At 44.0% G+C, this 11760-nt stretch overlaps 1 non-coding gene across 1 annotated transcript; it reads left to right on the forward strand.

The window, feature by feature from the left end:
• Positions 1-874: 874 nt before the first annotated feature.
• On the forward strand, positions 875-990 carry LOC120916635. Its single transcript, XR_005744046.1, has one exon. It is a non-coding gene; the product is annotated as a U5 spliceosomal RNA (small nuclear RNA).
• The last annotated feature ends 10770 nt before the right edge of the window (positions 991-11760 follow it).

Consider the following 11760-nt stretch of genomic DNA (forward strand, 5'->3'; position numbering starts at 1 on the left):
CCATCAGATAGCAAGTCAAATCTGCCACAGCTCAGGCAACCCCTAAGAGCAGGCTGTATCTTTTCTCACCTAAAGATCTGCTATAAATGACCTTTCTTTTGGGTTTATGTTGATTTCCAGCTGTCTGCTGTGTGCCATTATATGTCACTTTGTAATTTAATAACAAACACACAAAAGTAAGAGAAGATGGAGGGTGCTGCTAATACGTTATCTGTCACATCTCTATTTCCCCTGTACAAGGTGTGGCTCCCCTTGATCAGCAGCGTCCCGTTCATGGAGTTAATGATGGGTGACATTAGTAAAATTACAACTAGTAGAAGGGACATTGTGGACACAGGGGACCCTGTCCTGATCTCCAGATTAAATTGATCCAGCTTGTGTGATCATCTACTCTGTGCACACCTCACAATCAGTGAGCACAGTCCTTCTCAGCAGTTATTTCCTCTTCTGATGGCCCCTGGAAGCTTTGTGTAATTGTGTTGCTCAATCAGTGAGTAGAGTCTATTAGGGAAACCTGTGTGAGAGAGATAAGGCAGGAAATATGTGACCCACCACTCATTCACTGCAGGTCTAAAGTGACTTGGCAAAGTATAATTAACCCCGAAAGGAGGGGGGCAGCTTCCTCCTGGAGGGGATGCCCAAAACCTTTATCTACCATAATGCTTCATTATGATGGCTGCAAAACCTGTACTAGTGATTTTCACCACATTTAGGACAGGCAAGGACAACAAGACCACCGATGTGCTGTACAGGGGGTGCAACAATGTCCAAGGCTCATTATAGAATAGAATTCCAAACACCAAAACCTTGTTCATTTTAAAAAGCAATTTCCAATTATTTTAAATCTACAGGTTTCAATTAAATAATGCCTGGTATACTCAGGTTTCTCTTCGGATGGAATAAATCTGTTGCCTTTTACTAAAGACTTCTTTGGAGATGAACAACTATGAGTTTAAACTCATTTTTGAGGTCTAATATTTGGAAAAAGAATACCTGGTGATCCTGCCATTAAGGTTCTTATTCAAACACCTTCGCTTATAGGGTGACAACGCTCTGTTCTGGTCTCCCAACTGTGCTACTGTGTGGTCACGCTGTCACACTGGCTTTCAACAGAGACTACAATAAGCCATTTCAGCTCATATAACAGACAGTCCACCGTTGTCACCACCCGGAAACGTGCATGGAATCAACAGCACCGAGATGTAACAAAGGCTAAAAAGGTAAATAATAATATTTAAACGCAAACGCAGCATGTAAACGTGGCAAAACGGACGTTTTAAACGTGGGTTACTATCTGTCAAGTTTAATCATTTAGGAGCAGTTGTAAAAGCATCACGTGTACATGGAGCCTTAGCAATTGTTATACAGTGCTCAGAACAAGCTAGATGACATTATTTGTGACCCCGTCAAAACTTTCAGTGCCACTCCAAGCAAGAGTATAATGTGGCTTATTTCCCCGCTGGTACTTAGGAGGGAGGTGTCTGGCTTCACACAACCAGAGGTGTCAGTAAAAAAAAAGTATGAAACGCTGCTCAACCAACCAGATTCATGTGAAATGAAAATGACTGCCTCAGTCAGCGCTGCTTCACATACCACACGCCCCTGACATGTTTCGCCCTTCCCACTGGGGCTTAATCATAGAAGTTTATGGTTTATCCTTATTGTAATACAGAATTCTGTAACCAATTCTAAACTTCCTCTTAAAGCGGGGGTTCACCTGAAATATTTTTTTTTAAAAGCCACCAGCTACAAATACAGCAGCAGCTGACTTTTAAAAAACGAACACTTACCTGTCCAAGTCGCCGGCGACTTTGGCAGCCAAAGCCGCCATCCTCGGTAAGGGAATCGGGAAGTAAAGCACTGTGGCTTCACTGCCCGGTTTCCTACTGCGCATGCGCGAGTCGCGCTGTGCAGTTCCCACTGGTCCCCGTTGTGTTCTGGGAGCCGAGTGTTTCCCAGAACACAACGGGGGGGGGGGGGGGGGGGGGGTTGACGCTGAGGGGCCGGACTCCCGCGGGTCTATACCTGGAAGTGGTGCAAATACCTGTTTTATACAGGTATCTGCACCCCCTCCCCCCTGAAAGCTGTCAAATGTGACACCGGAGGGGGGGAGGGTTTCCCGAAAAGCAGAGGTTCACTTTTGGGTGAACCTGCGCTTTAAAGTCAACAGCACAGGGAAGCAGGGAATTATTCATAATGAGCAAAGCAAGCCTGCAGAACTGGGAACTCATTGCGTGGATGGTGGAAACCCCTTAAAATGGTGACATCAGGTGCGCGGACTTGGGAAACCAGAGCAGGGGGATGGGAACCCCTCATAATGGGCACATCAGGCATACAGACCCAGGAACTCAGTGTGGGGATGGTGGGAACCCTTCTTGAGTGCACAGTTCGGACATGTGATGGCTGTGTTCTGCAGGTAGGGCAGCCTATTCCTTTTAATGGGTTGCCCTACCCACAGGAACGTGGGGAAAAAAGTCCCAGAACCTTTTTTCCCCCAAATCTCACCGCACGGAGCTGCATGCTGCTGCGACACAGCATGCACAAGAATAAGCCATGGGTGCCAATGCATAGGGGTGCCATTAAGAATTAATGGCACCCCCACATTTCTACTAAAGTGCAGGACGTTTCTCTGCAGGTGAAGAAAGCATGTGATTTTGCACGTGTTCCCCAGCAGAAATGTGAAATGTGAACCTAGCCTAAATGGGCATAGCAGGTGCGCAGACCTAAGATCTTTAATGCAGAGAGGGTGGGAACACCTCATAAATGGGTACAGCAGGTGTGCAAAGCTCGGAACTCACCAATTGAATTTCAAAGACATAAAAAAAAAACTTTCATTCTGTACCATCCACCAAACCTTGGAACACCAGTTTTGTTGACCCATTTCTCACCCATGTTTCGTCTATAAATACCCATTTGTTACAGGTATTGTAACAATTGCCTGTTTATTATCCATACAGAATAATGATTACTCATTTACTGCCTGTGTAGTGCCTGGGTTGCATATTTTTGCATGTATTGTCAAGTCAGTGCTGATTATTTAAAAGACTGCATCTCAAACTATCAAATAACGGTGATATTTCCATCATGTTTTGTTTCGGCACAATAGACTGACCCTTTATTTCAGTAAAGCACATCACTCAAAGGCTTGCAAAATAAGGTGTGTAGATGTTTGTCCCCAGTAAATTTTACCTAGGCACTAAAAGTCACATGGTAAAATTGGAGTATAACATTTCAAAAATTTTGATAAAGGCAAATTCAATTTTTACAGAATCACTGCATTCACTATAGTCGTCAGATGCGACAATGCCAGGCTGGCAGCCATGAATATAGTGACATTTACTGGTCTAGTGGAAAGTCAGACCTTTCTACCAGCCAACGGTTTTTCATAAATAACCACTGGCAAAATAAGGACATAAAATACACACGGCACAGAGCAAGGACATAATAAAGGGCGCTCGTGGTTTGTACCACAGGCGGGGGGGGGGGGTGGCTCTCCTATGGGGTGGGAGGGGTAAGAACACCACAGAGTAACACAATCCAGGCCCAGTAATTAGACGGTTAATTTTGCAAAGTCTTGTTAAATGAAATGGATTGAATAATTCTAGGCTTTGGGACTCGGTGTAACGGTAACCTGAGGATTTGGTAGCCGCAATGGTTTTAATCAAGTTCAGATGCCAAAAATACAATGTCTGTGTTTAGAGGATGTAACCTGTTGCTTGCCAAAAATGAAAGAAAACAAGAGTCCCTGGCTGAAATCTCACATGAAATGTCTTGGTAGAAGCAAATAAAAAAAAGTAACACACAACACTGTTTATAGATGGCCAGCTGATGGCCCCGGGATAGAAACACACACACACACACACACTGTACACGAATGGCCAGCTAAAAGCTCCAGGATAGAAACACAAACCACAGCACTGTACAAGAATAGCTGGCTACTGGCCCTGGGATAGAAACACACACATATAGTACAGTACAGGAATGGCCCTGGTGTAGGTACACACAAAGAACAGTAAAGGATCATTAGCTACAAGCCAATTTGGGTGGTTGGTCAGGCTATGTTTATCCTTTTATTTTGTAGTTCATTATCCAGTATTCTCTTCAACTACTGCCAGCATTTAAAGTGGAACTGAACTGCACCTTAGCACCACAAATCAACAATGCCGTTTAATCCTATTTAGTGCCGATTTACACCAGCGCCCTCTACGAGATTGCATGCGATTTGCACCACACTGCAGTGCAAATCACATGTGATGTCTGTGCGATGCGATATCAGCCACACAGATAGTATGGCTGATATTGCATTCGGACCAAACTCGCCCAGGACCCTTTTTTTGGTCCGCACCAGAATCAGATCGCATGGGTGTTCACAGCCATGCAATCTGATTCATGTTTGTACTGTCAGTTCACAGTGCGATATGCAAGCCGAAATGAGGGTGTCATTACCAATGTATTGACACTCCCGGCAGCTCGCAGTGTGGCAAAGTGGCAGTGTGAACTGCTGTGCGATGCGGGAACCTGCAGTGGATTCACAAGGTTCCCGTATCGCATAAGGATGAAACGGCACTTACATATTCAGAGTAAACTCACCCATCCATCCTTCCATGTCCCTATGCTTTACTTTGTTGAGAAATCAGTTTGGGCAGATAATTCATGTACTTCCTGGAATCCATCTGCACTTAGCCCAGGCATGCAGGCAGGAGGATGTGCTTAGCTGAGAAAACCCCTTCTTCCTTCCTCCAGATGAAAGAAAAAAAAATGCCATGAAGACTCCGGGATGTATGACATCATTTTTGTCTAGGCAGAAACCAACTGAAGAAATGTAATAAAAAATAAAACAAGCAAATATAATATACCTTCCTATTTATTTACTAATGATAGCAGCAGAAGAATTAAAAATGAGTTCATGTTGATTGTGAGAGTAAAGTTCTTCTTTAAAGCTGAAGTTCACCCTAAAAGTCAACTTTGTCTGACTCGTACCACCAGCCATCGTGTATGTATAATCCATCGTTTTTTTTTTTATCTCATTGTTTACCTTGATTCGGCAGCATTTATTGTTGCTTCCGGTGTCCTTTCCCCGCGGGAGTGGGCGTGCCTTTAGAATTCCCCCGGCTGAGCGTGATGTCTCCTGGGAGTGATGTGTCGAGACTTCCAGGAGACGCGCTGTACTGTAATCGCGCGTTATCTCGCGGGTCACGTGACTCGGGAAGGTGTATGTCGTCACAACGGGGCGTGACCTTATCAGTACGCCGGCCGTTGTGATGGCAACTGTGTAGTGTTGACGGCGCCGCTCGCCGTCAACACTGCACATGCGCGGGATAGAGCGGTGAATGCTTGGACATCAGCATTCACCTTATCCCAGAAGCAAATGCTGGTGGGCTTCAGAGCTCCCACAAGCAAGATGGAAACGTCCATCTATGATTTTTATAAAACATCTTTTGCGGCACAAAGACAATGCTGGCGGCTAGAAGATTAGGACACGTGAGTAAACAGATTCACTAAGGTAAGCACAAGAATGATCTAAAAAAAAAACAACACATTCGCGCGGAACCCCCGATTTAAGCCATGGGTGAAGAAGGAGTAATCCCCCCTGAAATGCGTTGGCTTTTTCATCAGACATCCTGTCATGAGCAATAAAGTTTTCCTTGGCAAACAATAGACCGGTGGCGCCCTCATTCTGCATTCTTCAGACTACTCCGGGGACCCTCAGGGATACCCTAGTTGAGAGGTGCCTAAAAAATGTACATTTGAAGTCTTATTTTTTCCCATCTTCTAGCCCCTCACTCTACAAACACACATTTTGTAATTTCCTGTACCTGCATGTCTATTTGTTTTCTATATTACACACTTTAATCACATTGTGTGAACCTTTTATTTCTGAATATTAGTGTTTATAGAATGATGATTTGTGTAAAGTTCTGTAACAGTGAGAATTCCACCATCATTGTAGCGAGCCCTCTGACAATATTTGACACAATGCGCTGACACAAGAGGCTGGTAGGATAGTCCCCTATTAGTGAAAAGGCAGTCAGCGGCCTCCATTACTGAAGACAAACCCATCCTGTGTATCATGTGGTTCCTCTGCAGCCAGACTCACCCGCCGCCTCATATGTTTCCAATCATGCAGCAATTTTCTTTTGGCTAGTAAATCCACATGGGAATGATATTTGCCACAGGCTTGCTGGCAGCTTGGCTAAGCTGGCTGCGGTTCCTCTGGAAAGCTTGTTTTTCTTGACTTGTATCATGTCCAGAGAGCTCGTTGACATGTCTGCCTCCAGATTGGGGTTATGGGGGGGGGGGGGGGGGAGAGGAGTGGGGGCGGTTCGCTGACACCAAGGTCACATTTCTACAGGAAAATGTATCGGAGATGTAGCGACAACATGTGTGCAAAGAACATTTTTTACTGCATCCCACCTGATGCTTCACTAAACACACAACCTCCTGCACGCCTGGAAACCACAATATGAGCCCAACTCTAAACTACAAATGAGAGGAAATACAATTGTTTCAATGCATCCATTAAAAACATAAAACAGTAACTAGGGAAAGAAAGCCAGAACGATCGTATTTAACCACTTCAATACTGTGTACTTTCACCCCCTTTCTGCCCAGGCCAATATTCAGCTTTCAGCGCTGTCGCACTTTGAATGATAATTGCGTGGTCATGCAACACTGTACTGTAATACATTTTTTTATCACTTTCTTCACACACATTTTTGTGGTATTTAATCACCTCTTTTGCTAAATAAAATAAAAATAAAAAAATTTGGAAAACAAAAAAGGTTTTCTTAGTTTCTGTCAGAAAATGTTGTAAACAAGTCCTTTTTCTCCTTCACTGATTGAAACGCAGCCATGTAAATTGCAGCTAACTGTGCGCTGCCATATGACGTTGTCCCAGAACAAGAGCCGCGCCATAATTTTGTGGTGGGTGGGAAGTGGTTCAAGTGTTAGCATTGCTGTCTGTGTCATCACGATGATCGTTACCACCGAAACAGGAAGTAATAGGAAATCCAAAATGTTACAGTTGTCCCAGAGAACAGGATCAGAGGGGAAATCTTCCATTGGTGTCACTATACAACTGTCTAGGAGGGGATCTCTCACACTTTGAAGAGATTTCCTGTTGCATCTCCAGGGACAGGAAGAAAAGGAAATGGCAATAAATAAACTGAGAAGAGCTTTAAAGAGAAACAAACCTTTGGTTTAAAAAAAGTCTATTCAAATTCTGTACATATCCTGAACGAAGAATAGTCTCTCCTATCATTCTCAGCCTCCCCCAAATGTCCTTTTTTGCTGCTGTGATCTGATTTTCTCGACACAATAAAAATATATTGAATGAATTATCATCCGTTTTTTTTTTTTATATATCGAAAACCAATAGGTTACTAAAATTACGAAAATTCTCTTACGACAGAATACAACTTCGGAAATAATGTAATGTATTATATTATATTGTAATGTCTTCTTTCATTTCTGATCATGCGTGGTCTTGGTCACACAATTTTTTCAAACAAATACTGTACTAAATCGTTTGTTCTGTTATCGCACAAGTAAAATCTTCATGCTTGTCCCTTTGGCTATATTCACATGAACTGCCGTGATCGGCTCTTGAAAGTTGTCTACTAATGATCTATTAGGGTATTTGATTATCAGATAATAGCTCAGAAAACTGTATTTTTCTTCCAACTTTCTCATTGTGTGGCATTAGAATGGCTACATTTGTTCTCTATGGTCTCACTGTATGTAGGAATGTAGTCACCCTCTCTTGCTCACCTCAAAATGGACTATGGGATGTGTAGTGTACATAGAGCACTGCAAATGACTGCAACTAATGTACCACTTTTGTTCCATACAAAATGAAAGTGAAGGGGAAAAAGGAGAGGTTTGGGAACTTACAGAGAGCATTACACAGAGACTAAAAAAAACACCACAAGAAACAATACCATGAAAAAATTGATTACAGGGCCATCAAGTAGTGGATGACTATGGTTTGTGTTTAACCACTTAAGGACCGCTTCCTGCAGATATACGTCGGCAGAATGGCATGGCTGGGCACAAGTACGTACAGGTACATCCTCTTTAAGTGCCCAGCCGTGGGTCGCAGGCACGCGCCCGTGACTTGGTCCGAAGCTCCGTGGCCGCGGGACCCGCGGACCCGATTGCAGCTGGAGTCCTGCGATTGGTCCCCGGGGCTGAAGAACGGGGAGAGCTGTGTGTAAACACTGCTTCCCCGTTCTGCACTGTGGCGCTGTCATTGATCGTGTGTTCCCTTTTATAGGGAAACACGATCAATGACATCACACGTCCAGCCCCGCCCCCCTACATTTAGAAATACAGATGAGGTCACACTTAACCCCTTCAGCGCCCCCTAGTGGTTAACTCCCAAACTGCAATTGTCATTTTCACAGTAAACAATGCATTTTAATGCATTTTTTTCTGTGAAAATGCTAATGGTCCCAAAAATGTGTCAAAGTTGTCCAACGTGTCCGCCATAATGTCGCAGTCACGAAAAAAATTGCTGATCGCCGCCATTAGTAGTAAAAAAAAATATTTTTTTTATAAAAATGCAAACTATCCCCTATTTTGAAGACGCTATAAATTTTGCACAAACCAAATCGATAAACGCTTATTGCGATTTTCTTTTACCAAAAATAGGTAGAAGAATACGTATCGGCCTAAACTGTATTGTTGGGGTATATTTATTATAGCAAAAAGTAAAAAATATTTAATTTTTTTCAAAATTGTTGCACTATTTTTGTTTATAGCGCAAAAAATAAAAACCGCAGAGGTGATCAAATACCACCAAAAGAAAGCTCTATTTGTGGGGAAAAAAAGTACGCCAATTTTGTTTGGAAGCCACTCCGCACGACCGCGCAATTGTCAGTTAAAGTGAAGCAGTGCCGAATCGCAAAAACTGGCCGGGTCCTTTACCTGCCTAAAGGTCCGGGTCTTAAGTGGGTAAAGGGGGTTGTAAACCCTCATGTTTTTTCACCTTATATCATCCTATGCATCAAGGAGAAAAAACTTTTGTCACTGACCGGCCCCCCAGCCCCCCCGTTTTACTCAGCTGAGCTCTGTATTTCCCACGCCGGAGATGCGTTCTTTCCCTCTGCCTGTTGTCTCGGCTCTTGATTCGAAAGATTGATAGCAGCGCAGCCATTGGCTCCCGCTGCCGTCAATCAAATCCAATGATGCAGGTGTCGGGGTGCAGGGCTGAGTCCGGCATTTTGCAAGCTAACCCCCTGGGAGCGCGCTTCTCCTAGGGGGGTATACGATGCAGGGAGGAGCTACCAGCACTGCCAAGCGACCACAGAGGTCGAGGATTGGGGCCACTCGGTGCAAAACTAATTGCACAGTGGAGGCAAGTATGACAAAAAAAAAAAAAAAAAACGAAGCCTTACAATCACTTTAAAGCATATTGTTTAGTGTAAATTCCCTATACATACAAGTAGATGCAAACTCCAACAGGGTGTCATTTAGTTCACTCTGTGCTCTGCGTATCATTCCTTTATCATAAAATCCTGTTTACACATTTTCTATCTTTTTCCCCATCTCAGTCCTGCCAATTTCCTCCAGACACTTCCTGTCTACATGCACTTTCTCCAGCATCAGATGCAAATTTAATTCGACTGACTTCCTCATTTGCCAAGCAAAATGCATGAGTATAATAGCTTGTAGTTTCCAACAAGGGCTCATGTGACAAAATAACAAACGCAAGAGACATGGACAGAGTGCTGTCACACTAACAGGAAATGCCTGAAAAAGGACCTTCATGGCAGGATCACCAGACATTATATACCGGGCCTATTTTGTCACTTCTCTCCTACATGCAAAAATCCAAATTTTTTTGCTAGAAAATTACTCGGAACCCCCAAACACTAAAAAAAATTTTTAGCAGACACCCTAGGGAATAAAATGGCGGTATTTGCAACTTTTTATCTCACATGGTATTTGCGCAATAATTTTTCAAACGCCTTTTTTTGGGGAAAAAAACGGTTTCATGAATTAAAAAATAACAAAACAGTAAAGTTAGCCCAATTTTTTTGTATAATGTGAAAGACCGGCTTCTCACTCCCGCGGGAGTAGGCATTCCTATGCAGAGGCTAGATGATTGACGCCTTGTGAAAAAACGTCCCCCCCCCCCCGGCGCATAAGGCGCGTCACCAGTTTTCCAAAAGTAGCCGGCTCTATACAGCGCCTGCGCAGGTGCCTTATAGAGCCGACTAGCAGTTCGGCTACTTTCGGAAAACTGGTGACGCGCCTTATGCGCCGGGGGGGAGGTTTTTCACAAGGCGTCAATCATTTAGCCTCTGCATAGGAACGCCTACTCCCCCGGGAGTGAGAACCCGGAAGCCGGGTGGAAAACAACAATAAGACGGTATGTACAGCAAAAAAAAACGGCATAGTGTAAATGTTGGAATTATGCTGAACGGAATGTTAAATACATGTTTTTAGGGTGGACCTCCGCTTTAAGGATTCACTACAAGTTCTTAATGGGATTAAGGCCTGGGGAGTTTCCTGGCCATGGACCCAAAATTCTGATGTTTTGTTCCTCAAGCCACTTAGTTATCAAGCCTTATGGCAAGGTGCTCCATCATGCTGGAAAAGGCATTGTTCATCACCAGACTGTTTTTAGATTGTTGGGAGAAGTTGCTCTCAGAGGATGTTTTTGTACCATTCTTTATTCATGACTGTGTTCTTAAGCATAATTATGACTGAGTCCACTCCTTTGGCTGAGAAGCAACCCCACACATGAATCGTTTCAGGATTCTTTAGGCCTCATTCACACTATGGGCCATTCAGGTCCGTCTGTCATGGACCTGAACGGCTGCTCCATGCATCGATATGGAGCGTCTGATGTCAGCGGAGACATGTCCGCTGACATCCGACCAGATCCGATAAAAACAGACGTATGGGGGCCACGTCCCCATCCGTCCATGCGGATCGGATCTGGTAAGATCTGATGAAAACGGACATGCCGTTTTCATCAGATCGCGCCATAGGACACAGCGGTGCCCGACAAGCCCCTCCCCGCTCAGTGAGCAGAGAGGAGCTTGTCATCCGTAGGCTCAGCGGAGATCTGTGGACAGATCTCCCGCTGAGCTGACGGGAGCAGGCGGACTCCATAGTGGAGTCCGCCTATGTGAATGAGGCCTTACTGTTGGCATGATACAGGACTGATGGTAGCGCTCACCTTTTCTTCTCCGGACAAGGTTTTTTCCAGATGCCCCAAACAATCAGAAAGGGAATTCATCAGAGAAAATTACTTACCCCAGTCTGATGTTTTTCCTGGAGAGAAGTGTTTTTTTTGCTGCCCTTCTTGACACCAGACCATTCCTACAAAAGTTTTTTCCTCACTGTGCATGCATATGCACTACCACCCGCCTGCCGCCATTCCTAAGCAAGCTCTGCACCGGTGGTGCCCCGATCCCACAGCTGAATTACCGGTAGTAGACAGTTCTGACACTTGCTGGACTTTCTTGGGTGCACTGAAGCCTTCTTCACAAATGCAGTGGTTTTATTTAATGGGATTAAATTCATTTTCATGGCAAAGAGGGACTTTGCAATCAACTGCAATTCAACTGATCACTCTTCATTTTTTTGGCCACGGCTATAGATCCCTTTACAAGCAAAAAAATTCAGTAAGGGTCCTTTCACACGAGCATTCTGTTTGTTTCATCAGTCATGTTTTTTTCAAAGAAAAAAATGGATCAGTTTACATTTCAGTTTTTCATCAGTTTCTTATCAGGTTCATATCAGTTG

The sequence above is a fragment of the Rana temporaria genome, chromosome 10 (genome assembly GCF_905171775.1).
Source record: "Rana temporaria chromosome 10, aRanTem1.1, whole genome shotgun sequence".
Classification (NCBI taxonomy): domain Eukaryota; kingdom Metazoa; phylum Chordata; class Amphibia; order Anura; family Ranidae; genus Rana; species Rana temporaria.